The sequence below is a fragment of the Myotis yumanensis genome, unplaced genomic scaffold (genome assembly GCF_028538775.1).
Source record: "Myotis yumanensis isolate MYYU_CA2020_CCGP unplaced genomic scaffold, mMyoYum1.0.hap1 SCAF_7, whole genome shotgun sequence".
NCBI classification, from domain to species: Eukaryota; Metazoa; Chordata; class Mammalia; order Chiroptera; family Vespertilionidae; genus Myotis; species Myotis yumanensis.
Window position 1 is genome coordinate 93,194,563 of NW_027223758.1, and position 17,656 is coordinate 93,212,218.

Below are 17,656 nucleotides of genomic sequence, written 5' to 3' on the forward strand. Positions count from 1 at the left end.
CCTCCTCAGCTCTGCCCAAGCCAGGACCAGCTCCTGCAGCCAGGCCTCTCTCCCTCCGCCCCTCTGTTTTTCTCTCTACTTCCTTCCCTCCGTTACTTCTTGCTATTTTCTTCTCATTCGATCTTCTTTTTTAAAAAATATTTTTTCATTAATTTCAGAGAGGAAAGGAGAGGGAAAGAGAGAGAAACATCTATGATGAGAGAGGATCATGGACCGGCTGCCTCCTGCACGCCCCCCACTGGGGATCTTGCCCACAGCCCGGGCAGGTGCCCTGACTGGGAATCGAACATGACCTCCTGGTTCATAGGTCGATGTTCAATCCCTGAGCCACGCCGGCTGGGCTCTGATTTGATCTTCTTACGCCAGTAGCTGGGAGAAGGAAAACCCAGTGCGGTCTGAGACAGTTAGGAAGGTCCAGTCCCTGCTGACCGCCTCCCCCGCCGGGACACGGCTGGGCGAGCAAAGCCGTGGCTGGGCCTGTGGTTTTCAAATCCCAGCTCCTGGGGAGGCTCTGGGAGCCCCCACTCACACTATTTTAATCCAAATGTGCATTTCAAACATAGGACGCCAACTTCATCCCCTCCCCTTCCACCTCCTAAAAACCCTGATTGTACACATTTTTTCATGTGCATTGAATGCATGTTACATGTTAGATGTGCACACATGTGGCCTGTGTGTGCACACATGTAATACATGTACGTGCGTATTGCATTACATTTTAGGTAAATGCCATGTAAGTTGTAAGTCGAGAGGCTTACACGTTTTAACACACTGTGAACTTGTGCTGACAGGTAGATCGCTTTGTGCAGATTTGGAATAGAGGTTTCCCCGAGGCTCCAGTGACTGTGGCCTGGAGGGACGGTTGTCGGGCTGCCCTGGTGTTTATAAACGCAGCCTGTGGGCGGCCATTTCTATAAACTGTGTCAGGAGCACACGTCAGAGCACATGCGAGAGGGACCCCACTGAATGCCGGGGGGCCGGACCTGCGGGGGCCGCCTGGTGCAGGGCAGGGCACCGGTGCTGTCGAGAGCGGCCGCCCAGGCCCGGACACGGTCTCAGCTCGTCCCAATGTCCCAGCTGCTTTTCAGGTGGCTTTTCCTTTAGAGAAATCAGTGACCCCGCGTTAGATGGAAGCCTCCTGCTCTTCCTCCTGCGAGCGCCCCGTCAGGTGACAGAGGAGGCCCCAGACGGCACCCCAGCCGCCAACCAGCAGGCAGGTTCCAGCGGGCGAGCCTGCTGCTCCCAGGTCCCGCGCTGGGAGAGTGGATGGACTTTGTGAAGCTAATTGTCACCTGTGACAAGACAAGCGTGTGCTCGCAAACCATCATGTCCCCGGCTTTCTACAGGGGGGTTCCGTTTAGAGTTCGTTTGAGAATAGATATGCTTTGCTGTCAAATATGGTCACTGACAGCCTCACCCACTGCCTCCTCCCTCCTCTTCTCTAACAGCCCGTTTTCCAGGCTGTTGTCCCCGCCCCTGCTCCAGGCCCCGCCCTGCTCCAGGCCCCGCCCCCAGCCCTGCTCCAGGCCCCGCCCTCAGCCCTGCTCCAGGCCCCGCCCTGCTCCAGGCCCCGCCCCCAGCCCTGCTCCAGGCCCCACCCCTCAGCCCTGCTCCAGGCCCCGCCCTGCTCCAGGCCCCGCCCTGCTCCAGGCCCCGCCCCCAGCCCTGCTCCAGGCCCCGCCCTGCTCCAGGCCCCGCCCCCAGCCCTGCTCCAGGCCACGCCCCCAGCCCTGCTCCAGGCCCCACCCCTCAGCCCTGCTCCAGGCCCCGCCCCCAGCCCTGCTCCAGGCCCCGCCCCCCGAATGCCTGCTGGACTCCCTGGAGCAGAGCCAGCGGAGCCCAGGCCCGTCACCTCCTGGCCCCGGGGGTCCCTCTGTTCTCCCTCCTGCGAACCCACATGCACCCCTTCCCCCTCCCCGGCCTGCTGACACCTCGTTTTCATTCCACGCGCCTCTCCCTGTCTTCAGCAGGTTCTTCGCTAATCTCATCGTTGTCGCTGCGGCCCTGGGGGACCAAGGCTCGCATTCATCAGCAACCCCCATTGCTGCAGGCTCTCCACACTCTACCGCACCCGGGGCCTCCTCACAGACCTGAACAATTAACAAACCTCCCCTCCCAGCCCCTTATTGACGTCCCTCCGCCTCTGTGACCCATTATCCCCGAGGCATCAGAGGTCACGCAGGGGGCAGTGGTGGCCGCTCCTCCCTCCCTCTGTCCCCAAACTGGAACCCCCCCCCCCCCCCCATGGCAGCAGGAGCGGCCCTGGCCCCCGGGAGTGTCTGTTCCCGGCCCCAGGGCACCCAGGACCAAGGCAAGGGCGGGAGAAGGTTCAGGCTGCAGCTCCAGGCCATTGAGGCCCATAAGCTGCTCCCCCACCCCCACCCGCACCCCCTCTTTGGGCCCCTAGTAAATCTGACTCATTAGCTTGATGTTTGGGAACGCGGTACATTAATCACCGCGTTTGCACGCACTTTATGGGGGCTGTTGGTCATGGTCTGTGGCTATACTGCGTCTCCGTCGCTCACTTAAAGGTACAATCCAATTGGAAATCAAGGTTTCTGCAGGTTCGCTCGGCACACACCACGCCGGCAGCTGGCGAGCGTCTTTTGCGATTCATCAGAGGCCTCCCTGGCCACCTGCTCTCGCATCCTGCGAACAGCTGGCGCAGGGTGGGCACCGTAAGCTATCACCTCGCACAACAAATAAATACAAGGGTGCGCAGACATAAATTAATACCTCGTACTGTCAGCCTGAGAGCGTGGCTTCTCGCAGGGAACAGCCATCAAAACACCACCAGCCCACAGTGCAGGGCGCCCCTCCAGTGAGAGGAGATGGGGCGGGGGGGGGGGGGGGGGGGGCGCCCAGAGCTTGGAGGGGAAGTTGGTCATCTGAGCACCAGGCCAGTCAGGAGACGGAGGCTACACCGGCTGGCTGTGTGGTTCTGATCGAGAGTGAGAAAAGGAGATCGAATTGAATGGCCTGCGGGTTGGATTGTTTTGTGGGGGTTTGGGGTTTTTTTTTGGGGGGGGGGGGTTCTTTTGTTTTGTTTTCGTGTGTTTTATCTGAAAAAGCCAGAGGTAGGCTTTGTGGATTCGAGAAAAGGCCATCAGATGTCCCAGGATTAAGAAGTCAATCCAGCCCTAACCGGTGTGGCTCAGTGGCTAGAGCATCGGCCCACGGACTGAAGGGTCCCGGGTTCGATGCTGGTCAAGGGCATGTACTTTGGCTGCGGGCTCATCCCCAGTGGGGGGTGTGCAGGAGGCAGCCGATCGATGATTCTCTCTCGTCGTTGGTGTTTCTATCCTCCCTCCGTCTCCCTTCCTCTCTGAAGTCAATAAAAAATATGTTTCAAAAAAGACTCTTAAGAAGCCGATCCCTGTTTCGAAGACTGTTACTACTTTAGATTTTTGTGGCCTTCACCCCCGTGTTTAACGCTGACCATGACTGCTGGGCGGCCAGGCCCGGCTCCAGCCCCAACACCCACCTGGTCCTGGCACCCTGAGGGGAGGCGGCAACCGTGGGGGCCGAGCCTGGCAGCGGGGGCTCGTCCTTGCCACACAGTGTATCTTCCCTGCAGGTCAGTCCCTGTGCATGCGCTTCACCGGCCAGAAGCGTGAACGACGCTGCTGCCAACCACTATTTTCACCTTCTGGCTGCCCGAATTCCAACCGTGTTCGCAGCCTTCATTTTCTGTTACTTTTCTAGCAAGAGTATTTACGGATTGGATTCATGTGGAGAAGTACGTTCCAGGCTAGCAAACCGATAAGCTGAGCATGCAGATGCGTCGTTATTCCTACGTTTTCTTGCTTTAACTCCTCTAGAACTACTGAGAGCTGGCTGCTCTGTGCGGGCGGGCAAGGACCGGGAGGTCAGCGCCAACCGGCAGGCTTGTCCCAGATGCGACCCCCTGACTCAGGACGCTCATCCCAGAGTTCAAGGCTCCCGAGTGACCAGCTGCACGTGAAAGGCTGACACGCATCCCTCTCCTGTGCCCTTGGCCCTTTGCGGTCACACGTCTCTGGTAGAGGCTGCCGCAGGCCGCGGCCGACCACGACGACCGTGAGAGCTCGAAGAAGAGCGTGCAAACCAAGCGAGCGCCTCACGCCCTGCAGGAGCCAGAGCCCTTCCCTGGAGACGAAGCGCGAAGGGGCAGCAAAGAGAGGCCCAGCTCGGAGGCCGAGGAGTCGGGGTTCACGTCTGACTCTGCCGCTTCGGTGAACCCTGACTGTGGCCAGTCCCATCCCTTTAGGAGAAGCACAAACACACCCGTCGCAGCAGCGACAGAAATGACAGATGTCAGGGAGGGGAGAGAGTCCGTGCTGCGGAGAGGCTGGCTATTCTGGTCAATAGTCACACACAGAACATCAGCGGAAACTGAACAACACGGCATCGCAGAGGGAACTGCAATCCATTCCAGCCGTCCGGACGGCACTCACTGACCACAGCGGAGGAACCCAGCTGAGGAGAGATGGGCTCGTGGAGAGAAGCAGCAGACCAAGTCCACACGGGAGGCCTGGGCCGCTCTCTACTGCACCGGTGACGGCACAAACAGCGAAACTGCAATTTAGAGAATAACATTCACGGGAACACAATGCATAGACGCCGGAGTTGGCATTCCTTCCTAAGGGGAAAGGCGTTGGGACAATTAGCTAGCCTTCTGGGGGAGGGGAGGGGCGGGGAGTAAATTCGGGTCCTCACTGCCTAATTCCTTAGGCCAGATGAATTCCAGATGGACCGGAAACTACATTATAAAAAGGGACCCATACTTAGCAATAGATGGGGTTTTTTTTTGGTTTGGGTTTTTTTTTGGTTTTTGTTTTTGCTTTTTTTTTTATCGTTTAGAGGTGGCTGAGGCCTTTCTTACATGAAGCCAAGGCAGAAGCTAAAAAGATAATATTGGTAGATTGGACCCCATTAAAACATAAAGTTCAGAAGAGGAAATAAAATGGGTTGGAGAAATTAAGTTCCAAAGGAGATATTGCTAAAACTTTAAACAAAATGCTTAACAGCCCTCATATGCTAACATAATCATCTAAATTCCTATGAAAAATTGAACCCCCAACGGAAAAACATGCAAATTGCATGAACAAACACTTCAGAAATGAGCGGCTCAGAGGGCCTGCGCGTGCCTGGCCAGCGGCTCCCTGGGTTGGAACATCACCCCGAACACAGAGAGGTCTCGGGCTCGGTGCCCGGTCAGGTCGCACACCCAGGTTGTGGGTTCCATCCCTGGGAGGCAACCAATCGATGCTGGGAGCAGTGGCAGTCGGAGGGGGAACTGCAGCCGGAAATAAGAGAAGCCCCGTGAAAAGGGAGCTGAGACGCAGGCGTTGGCGCTAAAACTCAGAACGAGGCACAAGGTGACCCTGCCAAAGCCAAACTGCACGTCCGTGTTTCCCGCAATCTCAGCCCAGGATCCGTCAGGACCGCCGCACGGAGCTCACACCACCGTCTTCACCCCGAAGGCGGCAGCTCAGCTGGCGTTCCACGTGGTCCTGAGCACCTCGGCCAAGCGGGGAAGCCCACGCCTCCTCCTGCACCTGCTGGAGGAGCACCTCCTCCACACAGCGTCTCGCCGCTGCCCGCGCATCCTGAGAGCCCTCGCCCTCGCCCTCGCCCTGGCCCTCGCCCTGGCCCCGCTCTTTCCGGGTCTGTGGGCACAGGGCGAGGCCGCCTCCTACTGGCGACCTCAGTGGGATGGTGGCGGGCCTCTCGGGGGACATCATTTTTTTTCTTTTCTTTAAAATATATTTTTGTTGATGTCAGAGAGGAAGGGAGAGGGAGAGAGAAGCATCATGATGAGAGGGAATCATGGATCGGCGGCCTCCTGCGTGCCCCCCACTGGGGATGGAGCCCACAACCCAGGCATGTGCCCCGACCGGGAATCGAACCCTGACCCTTGGGTCACAGCTGGACACTGAGCCACCGAGCCACGCCGGCCGGGCAGGTGCGCCGTCCTTGTACTAACGTGTCGTCATTACGTTCCCAGAGCTCCCACCCGCCGCGCTACTGACGGTCATCCAGCCGTCCTGCTAGTGGCCCAGACTCAAAGGCTGTGGTCCCCTTTGACCTCCCCCTCTTCTTCACTCGCGGTGTGTCAGCTCTGCCTCTACAGCGTCACTGACCGCTGTTCTCTCCTCTGTCACACAGCACGGCCCGTGAGCCGAGGCCCCATCCTCTCCACACGCTCTCTTGTTGCAATGACTCAAATGATCTTTACGATCTGCTTCCGACCCCCCAAGTCCGCCTGGTAGCCAGGGTTAGCGTCAGGCAGGCCTGGCCCAGTCACGCCTGATGCCCCAACGCCCCCAGCAGCCTTGGCTCAGGGCTGATTGTGGGCACCGCACGCTCCCCGTTCAAGTACCGACGTCTCCCTCTCTCAGCAAATCGTTGATTCGTGGCCACCCCCATCTGCTTTGACTACTCGCTTCGCCCAGGAGTTTCCTGCTGCTGAGGTGGCATTCGGTCCCACGTGCCTTTATTAAACATTTACGGACAGAACATGAGTATCATCTCCCCCAAACCCAAATCAAAATCAAAACCCTCCTCCAACGCCACACATTCTTCCGGGCGGTTGTTACATGTCTTTCACCACAGTAACTTCTCTCTCCCTGGACCTCTCCCGGGAGGTTTCCAAACCATCGGCCCTGTGTTCAAGCTCGCCGCGGTCCACAGGGCACACAGGGCCACCGAGGGCAGGAGCAGGCCTCACTCCTCCCCACACCCTCGCGTCTCGGAGCCTGGCCCCCTCTGTAAACGCTGGCCGAGGAGCCCGCGGATAAACAGCCTCGGTTAGAACTGGAACGGAGCGAGAATGTGGGCCATGGGCGGGCGGCCTCGCCCCAGCTGCCGCTCAGCACTGTTAATTACACGATCCTTTTATGGAGCCATTCGCGGTAATTCCTACAGCCGTTCCCCCGTAATCAGACCCATTGTGCGCTATAAGGCAGTAACGGGGACGCGGTCTGTGCGCGCATCCATCACGGCTCTCCTTAGCTGGCTCCCCACACCCGTAACCCCGTCATTACCGCCATCGCCCTGGGAAGGCGGGCCGCGCATCCATCAGGCCGGCTGCCATCCCCCGCCAGATTTTCTGCAGTTTTATTGTGCTTTTGGACATTTTAATTAACTTGAAAATTTAATTTTAAAACCTAACCTGACGAGGGCTCTGCCCCCATGGCAACCCCTCCTCCTTGTGCGTGGCCACTGGCCACGTGAGGCCGAGGTCACCGCCGAGGAAGGCGCCAGAGGACGCACGCGGGCCGGCCGCAGCCCCCCTGCTACTTTTAAATGAAATGAGAACAATGCTCAACACACACACGTGTCAATGCGTGCCTGACACACACGTGTGAATGCGTGTGATCCCGGCCTTTCTTTCCCTGGAAGAGGAACCAGGAAGCCAGGTGAAAGGAAGTTCACTGTACCCGCCCCCTCCTCCCCTCCGCGCCCCGAGAGCTGTACCCCGTGCTCCTCCCGCTTCCACAGAGCAGATGGGCTGGTCACCTCCTTCCCCCGAACTGTCACTCCCCTGAGCGATGTGTTCACATGACCCCGACAGGCCCAGCTGACAGTGGAGCCTCCACAGCCCTGGCACCAGCCCCCTCGGAAAGGCCCGAGACGCCGGGCAGCGTGCGGGCCCAGGTCCTGCGCTGGCGTCACTGGACTGAGGGAGGGGTTGGGGGGAGCTGAGGAGCTGGGACCCAAGAAGACGAACGCTCCCCAGCTGGCTGGAGCCCACAGTGGTCCCGAGACCTCGTACAGGACACCCACACTCTGCTCCACGGCCACGGCCACACGCTCCTGTCCCCGAGGACAAGGCCAGGACCCGGGGGTGGGGAAGGGAAACTGGCTCCCAGAGAGCTTTGCCCCGGCCCCTCCCCCCCCACACACACCTCCCACTCCTTTGGGGTTTGCTGATTGGGTGTCTAGTACAGGGGTCCTCAAACTACGGCCCGCGGGCCACATGCAAATACAAATACTGTATTTGTTCCCTTTTTTTTTTTTAAATATATTTTGTTGACTTTTTACAGAGAGGAATGGAGAGGGATAGAGAGTTAGAAACATCGATGAGAGAGAAACATCGATCAGCTGCCTCCTGCACACCCCCTACTGGGAATGTGCCTGCAACCCAGGTACATGCCCTTGACCGGAATCGAACCTGGGACCCTTCAGTCTGCAGATCGACACTCTATCCACTGAGCCACACCAGTCAGGGTGCGTTTTGTTTTTTTACTTCAAAATAAGATATGTGCAGTGTGCATAGGAATTTGTTCATAGTTTATTTTTAAACTATAGTCCGGCCCTCCAACGGTCTGAGGGACAGTGAACTGGCCCCCTGTTGGAAAAGTTTGAGGACCCCTGGTCTAGTACACAGAAGGCCTGCAGCAACCATTCAACTACAAGTGAGATGCTGGGTGGGTAAAGGATGGATGGGTGAATTTTATCTACATAGTTATACTTCTACCAACTTTGAAGCAGATTTTTTTAAAAATATATTTTTTTATTGATTTCAGAAAGGAAGAGAGAGAGAGAGAGAGAAACAGCAATGATGAGAGAGAATCATGGATCGGCTGCCTCCTGCATGCCCCCTGCTGGGGACCGAGCCTGCAACCCAGGCATGTGCCCTGACGGGGAATTGAACCGTGACCTCCTGGCTCATAGGTCGACGCTCAACCCGAGTCACGCCGGGCGCAGCAGGTTTTTTCAGTTGGGCCGCATGGGCTCGCAGATCTAACCGGGAGGTTGCTCGGGGCTGCCCTCTGCTGCCTGGCGCTTGGTTGGCCAGCGGAGGACCCAGTCTGTGCCCGTCAGTCAATCTCCTGCCCCAATACCCTCCGTGCCTCGCAGCCTGACGGGGACAGCGTGTCAGCAGCGCACCCCCAGGGGACGTGAGGCTGCCGGGGGTCCATGCACCATCCCTCAGAGGAGGACGCGGTCATTTCCTTACGTTAGAGATGGGCACACGGGCGTCACTCTTTAAACTGCCCACATGTGACTTACATACTCTCTTGCATGTTTATTTCAAAAAAGTAGTAACAATTTTGAAAGGAAAGAAGGGAAGGAGAGGGTTAGCCACTGGCCTGAGGCCCCTCAGGAAAGAATAACCTTCACCCACGGCCTCGGGCCTTCGCGGTGGCAGCCGACGGGCACGCAGACAACGGAAGAAAGAGCGTGGTCTCCCGTGTGGCCGGCCTGGACCCGCAGCTGCCGGGACCAAGCGCGTGCAGAACGCAGTCTCCTCCTCGGACTGATCCGCTCCTTTGTGATGTGCGTGGCCTCTGGCCCTGATGCTGAAAGCCACGCCCGGGTGGCTCCGGGTGGGAGGCGGCGGCAGCGCCGGGCACCCCCAAGCCCCCTCAGATCTCAGGGGGAGGCGCGCTGGGCAGCTCAGCTCCCCCCACTGACCTCCGAGGCCCAGACCAGCCTCTTTGAGGGGGAGCTCCTCTGTTCCCCAGCGCTTCCTGGTTTCCGAGAGGTGGTGTCGGACAGGACACATCCTGGCGGCTCATCTCAGCGGGAAGCGGATGAAGGAGGCCAACAAAGTCTCCCCCGAAGGAACCGGCAGCATCCGAGGCCCCAGCTCCTCAGCCGGGAGCCCCTAAAGGGGGGGCATCCCCTGGGGGACAGGTGCAAATCCCCCAAAAGAGCGTCTCCCTTCGGCCTCTGCCCAGGGACCTGTGGGCTCAGTAACCCGAAGAACAACACTGTTTCTAAGGGAAACCCTCCCGTTTAGAAGCGTTTGTAACCCGGAGCGGATCTCGGACACGCGTGTATCTGCATCCCCGACACTCGGTGCCGCGGCCGACGCAGGGCCCCCCTCGGTCACTCCGTCGGCTCCAAAGCTCCAAGGCCGAGCCGCTGCCACCCCCACGCAGACCGTGAGCTGGGGAGCCGCCCCGGCCCAGTCTCGCCCTCCCTCTCCCTGCCCTCCCTCCCCTGGGCACACGTGTGTGTCTCTGAACGCGTGTTCGTGGACGGGGCTGCTGTGACTGGACCACACCCTGCGTTCTCTCAGCTCTGGCGCCAGAGGTCTGAACCCAAGGAAGGACCTGCCCCAGGCCCCTCCCTGGCCTCTTCCGTGTCCCTTCACGGGGCCTCCCTCTGTGCGTGTCCGTCTTGTGTCCAAAGGTCCCCTCTCACCAGGACTCCAGTCATGTTAAATTCAGGCCCCGCCTGATGGCCTTGCCTTAACGGCAGAGCTTGGCAAAGACCCTGCTGCAACCTCAGGTCACGCTCTGAGGAGCGAGGAGTCGGGACCTCAGCGGGTGAAGGGGGACAAGGTGACCTCTAACGCGGGGCCTGTCGGGACCGCTCTCCGAGCCGGGCCTGGGGAGCTAAGACAGAGCAACTCTGCCGGCCGCGTGGCCCAGTGGTTGAGTGTGACCTATGAACCAGGAGGTCACAGCTCGATTCCCAATCAGGGCACAGGCCCAGGTTGTGGCCTTGATCCCCAGTAGGGGGCGTGCAGGAGGCAGCCAATCAATGATCCCTCTCATCATTGATGCTTCTATCTCTCCCTCTTCCTTCCTCTTTGAAATCAATAAAAATATATACAGTGGGGCCTTGACTTACGAGTGTCCCGACTAACGAGTTTTTCGAGATACGAGCCGTCTCTCGGCGATTTTTTGCTTTGAGTTGCGAGCTAAAATTCGGGTTACGAGCCAGCTTCAGATACCCCACCGCCAGTTGGCGCAGCAAACATCACAGTGAACGCCACAACATCAGCCCAGCATCACGTGTCGCACTCCTTCACTTTTTGATTTGACATACGAGTAATTTCAGTTACGAGCTCCGTCACGGAACGAATTAAACTCGTAAGTCAAGGCCCCACTGTATTTTTTAAAAAGACAGAAGCAACTTCAAGGCTGGATGCTGCGACAAGTAGAGAGGTTTAAGCCCAAAGCAGTCACATGGTCAGGCAGATGTGCTTGCAAAGCACCGTGGGAAGGTGTGGATTTGGCTGAAACACCAGAAAGATCAATAGAACGGGAGCCGTTCTTTCCCAAGCGAGGCCTCCGCTCCCGTCTCGCTCCTGGAATTGCTGTCCCGCTGCTGGCGGCCGGAGGGCGTGTGGGTGTTTGTGAGTGAGAACAAGCCCCTCCTCCCTGCGCGTCCCTGGAGAGGCTGTCAGTATTTTCCTCCTTTTCGATCGTCTCTGAGTGTTTACTTCTCACGTTCACTCACAAACCCTCGCCCAGTGGGGCTGCGTTCAGTGCCCACGACCACTCAGCAGCTCACGCGCGCGGTCTGTGCTCTGGCGATGGGCAGGGCGAGCGGACGGAGCTGTGCCCCTCATCCTCGTGGGAAGAGGGGAGGTTGGGGATCTGACCACCCGGCCCTCCCCTGGCTCACCCCCCGTTTTCCGTGTCCCTTCTTCCCGGGGCGCAATGAACGCCTGGCGGATAAAGAGCCACAGGGGAGCACACGAGGCCACTCCTGTGTTGAGCATTCGGGCCAAGGGCTCGCGGACACAGTGCAGCCCCTGCCCAGGGCACCTCCCTGCGGAGCCAGGCGCCCACTGCCCAGCCCGACCGCCAAGCGGCGCCAAGACAAAGCGGCGGCTCCTCCCTGTGCGGGGGTTCCTCCGGCCTTTGGGTCTTTGCCACCAAAGAAAGGCTGGCGCTCCTGTGGAGAGAGATAACCAGGGACCCGGGCTGGACACGGTGTCCCCGGAAGGAACCCGCCGGGAGGACAGGAGACCCCGACGGCCTGTCGGAGGCCAGAGCCTGGGCTGGTCTGAGCAGAAACGACCAGGACGAGCTCCGTGTCATCATCGTGAGCCACCCCGCTCCCCGCTGCTGAGCGTGGGAAGAAACGCCAGGACACACACATGCGGGGCACCCCGAGGACAGGGGCTCCTGCGGTGAGAACGCCGCTCACCTCTTCCCCCCAGATCCCTCAGATCAGTCACTTTTATGCCCATTCCTTCCGTGGCAGCATGTGGCAGGTTCTCAGTAAATATTAACCCCCACACACACACACACGTCCCCTTGTCGGAGCCACAGGTGCTGGGGGCTCAACGCCCGCTCCCCTCACGGAACACAGAGAACCAGCGTCTCAGAACAAGACCCTCCCCAGCTCCCTCCCAGCGACCGAGTCACAAACACGGGGCGCAGGGGTGCCCCCCCTTAGCCGGGCGCCAGTCGCCACATAAAGCGATCAGCTCTGTGCTGCTGGTGGTTTCCACCATGTTTAAATATTTCATAGAGAACATTTCTTCTTGGAAACACTCTCTTGTCTCTTTTTAACAGAGAGCGACCTGAATTAATGTGGTGAGGCTGGAACGAAGGGCAGAAGGCAGGGATACAAGGCAAGCTGTCGCGCTGAACAGGTGAGCACAGTCAGGATTCGGTTTGCTTCCTTGTCCGTATGTGTTCTATCCAAGCACTTCGGATGTATCCCTGACTGCGAGGGTGCTTGTGTGTTTAAAGAGGCAGGATGGGTGGGTGGATAGATGGATGGATAGATAGATAGATAGATAGATAGATAGATAGATAGATAGATAGATAGATATAGATGATAGATACATCGCTAGACACATAGACCGATGACAGACAGATATACATGCCCCTATGCTCAGCTTTCCTCCTGGGGAGACTCGAATGCTGTCCAACAATATTTACCCTGCCAGGCCGGTGTGGCTCCGTGGTTGAACCAGACCCGCCATCATAACTCATTCTCACGACTGCCTGTCCACCTGGTGGGAGAGGCGGCCATAGAATCAGAGTCCCCGCTGGCCCTGAGCAGTCGCTCCGCCCTGGGCCTCAGCGCCCTGGTTGGGTAACGCCCTTGTGCGGCCCGGCCTGCGGGCCTGGCTCCCTCTCCTGTGACTGAGAAGAAAGTCAAACACCGCTGAGCTGAGCTGGCACTGCCTCTGGGGAGTATGTGGGTCCAGGAGACGGCGAGAGGCCCCAGAAAACAGACTGGGAAGTGCTGGTCCCACAGTGACAGCGGAGCCTCGGTCCCTGAACTTAGCTCAGTCCGGAGGGTGGTTTCGAGAAGCGATTTGTTCGAAAACCGAACCGCTTGTCCCGTTAAAAATGACGTAAATTGAATGAATCTGTTCCAGACCCCAAATGACCCTGTTTCAGCCTTTCCCGGTTGCCGGTCGCCGTGCCCCGAGCACTTTCACACCCTCAGCGACATCAGCACCTCGACGGCGCTTCACGCTGTAAAATTGTGCTCATCGTCCGTTGGGCCAGGCCGTCCCGGAGCCAGGCCAGACCCGCGAACACCGGTCACACTTTGCAACTATTCCCTTTCCAAGCTCTACCGTTCCGGCAACTTTCCTTCCCACGTTGCTGCCGTCGCTGACCCCTCAGGACCCGGGTGACTTACTGTATCAGTTAATAACAATAAGCGGCAACAAATGCAAAAGGAACCACGTGAAAATACTCTGTTTCCTGAGATGTTAACGACTCGAGGTTTGGCGGTAAACGGACTCGCGTTCTCGCATCCTCTCCTTCGCTTGTCGCCTGAGAGATGCCCGACTCGTCACACCGGGATCGGCGGGAAAGCGTCTGGGGCAACGAGACATTTTTCTGTGAACAACTTGGTCGAGAGCTGAACTGTTCGAGATGGGGAGGTTCGAGCCCCGGGGTTTGAGCGTGAAGGACAGAAAACAGAACTCCCGGCTGCTCAGACTCGGGGGGCGGTCCTGAGGGGCGGGTGCTTTCTCGGGTGAAAATGGGGGGCTTCCCATCGGGCAACAGCGAGGCAACGAGGAGTCGTGTGATGGTGGGAGGCAAACAGGACTCTGAGGGGAGAGGGACAGGCAGGGGAGGGTGGAACGTGCCGTCAGCGCCTCCCTCTGCCTTTTGTCGTCACAGTCGGGGAGCCGGAGTCCCCGCGGTGCAAACCCAGACGGAAAACACACCCACAGCCTCACTAGGATTTAAGGACAGCACCGCCCGCAGCGGCTACTGCAGGGAAAGGGGCAGAAACAAGAGGGCACCCCACCCTCCTCTCCCGCCCCAGACGGTGAGGCCCTCACCCGCCGTGCCTCTGCCCGACGGGGCCGGGAAGGAGGAGAATCACACAGTTGCAGGAGCATCATCGGCGGAAACCGTGACATCAGCAGACGCAGCCCCTTCCTATCGCGTGACACTGACCACCAGCTCCCACAACGCCCACGGGTAACTCACGGCGGATCCCTGCTCAGCGCCTGTGGCGGGGCCCACGCAGGGTCTCCGAGGCCGAGTTCACGTGAGCGGCTGAGTCCTTGTCGGGAGGCTCCAGGGGGGACCTCCCCCAGCTCACCCGGGAGCTGGCAGGATCCGTCCTGCATGGACGCCTGAGGCCCTCGGGTTCCTGCTGGTGTCGCTCCCAGAGGCGCCCACACTCCCGGGCGCGTGGCCCCCACCACCAAGCCAGTGAGTTCTCCCGCCTCGGACCGCGGGCCTCGGTCCAGGTGGAAAGCGTCCGTGATTAGAGCAGGTTCACCTGGGCGACCTCCCTCGTCAGGTCCGCGATGCGGAGGCTGAATTACATCACAAACGCCTTTATTTACCAGGTGACCCCTCTCACAGGCGCCGCCTGGCAGCTGGTCCCGGGGTCCACTCGCATCGAGGGGAAGCGAGGACCCAAGCCACTGGGACCAGCTCCGCCTCCTGCCTCGCGTCCCAGCGTCCTCCCCACGCCCTCGGACGGTCCCATCGGCCGCTCAGACATGACCAGTCCTTGTCCCGTTGGAGCCAGCCCTCCCCTCGGTCGCTGACCAGCTCCCCTGGGAAACGCACTCACGTTGGCCTGTCCCTGGGTTCAGGGACTTCTGTGAGCATCACATCTGACTTTTTTCTTTTTTATTGATTTCAGAGAGGAAGGGAGATAAGGAGAGAGAGAGAGAAACATCAATGAGAGAGAATCACGGATCGGCTGCCTCCCGCACGCCCCACACTGGGGATCCAGCCCACAACCCGGGCCTGTGCCCCGTCCGGGAATGGAACTGCGCCCCCTGGTTCCTAGGTCGATGCTCAGCCCCTGAGCCACGCCGCCGGACCCAGCTGACACTTTGCTAAGCGCTCTGACCCGAGGAGGGGGGGAGAGGGATGGACCCCAGCTTGTGCCGAAGACCCCTGTGGGCACGTCTACACGCACGTGAAGCTGCCGTGATTAAGTCATTTTAGGCGAACGTGGTTCTCTAAATCCGTGGTTCTCAACCTTCTGGCCCTTTAATACGGTTCCTCATGCTGTGACCCAACCATAAAATCATTTTCGTTGCTACTTCATGCGTAATGTTGCTACTGTGATGAATCGTCATGTAAATATCTGATATGCAGGATGGTCTTAGGCGGCCCCTGTGAAAGGGTCGTTCAACCGCCAAAGGGGTCTCGACCCACAGGTTGAGAACCTCTGCTCTAAATAATGTTTTCATGGAAAAAAATAAACACTTACGCCGTCGCTAAGCACCTGTGGGAGTCGGGAGTGGGCTTGGGGGAAGGCGCTGCCTGTGTGATGTGTGTGTGCAAGGATTTTTTTTTCTTTGAAAACTGATAAACTCTTGTTTACGGAACACCTAGCTGCTAGGACTCAGTGACAGCGAACCTTCTGAGCTCGGCGTGTCAGCATTTTGAAAAACCCTAACTTAACTCTGGTGCCGTGTCACATAGAGAAATTTTTTTTGATATTTGCAACCATAGTAAAACAAAGACTTATATTTTTGATATTTATTTTATATATTTAAATGCCATTTAACAAAGAAAAATCAACCAAAAAAATGAGTTCTCGTGTCACCTCTGACACGCGTGTCATAGGTTCGCCATCACTGTGCTAGGTCCTAGCACACCTACAATAACATGACGCTTACCTGGAAATTAAAGCTCTTTTAATAAAAAACATTGGCCGTGTAGGCATTTTTACCATCACATCCAGATAGTAATCAGTCCCTCATTTTCATGTTCATATTATTTTTTTTAATCTGTTCATCACACTGATTCCCTGAGTCGGGCAGACTTAGGCGTCGGTGTGGAATCAGGGCACAGATTCCATGTGGAGCGAGACCGCTTCGGGCGGGATTTACGTCCGGTGACCACGCCGTTTATAGAAAGAGACGCTCGATGCCACGCGCCCTGATTCATCTCATCGATGCCTCTCACAGGCAGTATATCCCGCTTCTGCCGAACTTAGCAGAGATCAGTAAGCTTCCAATTGGCGTATGATCAATTCTTGGAAATGCTGGGGGCGTCAGCGACGGAATGAATGGCTCCATGGAGCCGACAGCACCCTGTGCAGCCGCACATTGAGATGAGGCTGGTTTTAATCAGCTACCCAAACAGGGGGATTTATGCCCTTCTCTGCTGCATTTAGATTCCACGTGCACGAGGGAAATCAGGCGCCGCGCGCTGATGGGCGTTCGTACGGCAGTCGCCCGAGAGCCCTCTCCCTGTGTGAAGTGGGTGAGCTTCCATCCATCACGGCTCAAACCGTCTTTAAAAGTGTTTTGTAATCCAAACGCGCTGATCTCCGTAAGACGCTCGGGGGCGCATTCATCCACATCCCCCCACCCCCCCCCCCCACCCCCGTCACAGGCCTGAGCGCCCAGCCACACACAGGGACCAGCCTCTGCTCCCTCCAATCCCATGATGCTCAGCTCCCGGTGCTGTCTCTCCTGGGAGGAGCTGGAAAAGTGGGGTCCCTTGCCAGTGGCGTCCCCCCCCCTAATGACAACAGGCTGTGCACGCAGTGCGTTCTGGATATTTTGGAGCCTTGTCATTTAACCTCCTTTTCAAAAACTTTCCTTGAGTTTCTGCTCCTTTCCTGTGTAGTGAAATGAGGCGGCCTCCTCACTGACCTCAGGATGGGGCCTGTCTCCCAGGGAGGGATGTAGAGGCTCAGCCGTGAGCTGGTCCATGGATGAACCCCGTCGCCCGGCAACCCTGTGACGGCCCCTCTCGGGCGACAGGCCCACCTGCCTGTCGTCCCCCAGCACCTGGACACGCGGTGCCTAGTAGGTGAGGGACACATCACCCTGACCCCCGGCTGCCACTCGGACACTCGACCTTGTGTGTTTCTGAGGGAAAGGGAGACCCTCCAGGGAGCGGGGAAGCACAAAGGGGGTGAGAGGACTCGTTTATCAAAGCATCAGCCACGCCCTCGTGGCTGCTCAGTGGACAGAGCGTCGGCTGCAGACTGAAGGGTCCCGGGTTCGATTCCCGGTTGGGGCACATGCCCAGTTGTGGGCTCAATCCCCAGTGGGGGGTGTGCAGGAGGGAACGATCCATGACTCTCATCATTGACGTTTCTCTCTCTCTCCCTCTCCCTTCCTCTCTGACATCAGTAAAAACACACTTTAAAACTCCAGCCCTGCACAGAATGAAGGTCTGAACAGACTGTCCGTGAACCCGGGGCCCGGCTGGCGTCACACAGGGGTTCTGTCCTCGCTGTGACTGGATTTGGGACGGGGACCCTCCTTCCGGGGGAACTTTCAGAACCATCTCCCGCTGGACAGCGTCCCAGCGAGTCCCAGAGGACTGGCCTCTCTCTCCAGCCGGCCCAGGGGTACAGGCACCCGCACCCTCACCCCCACCCCGAGGCCTCACAGTGAGCTCGGGCTCAGACACAGGGCGGTCACCGGGGAGCCCCAGGTCCACACGGGCCGTGAGTGACACGCCGTGGCCTCTGCCAGGGACTCTGTCGGGAACCAGCTGCCGCTCAAATG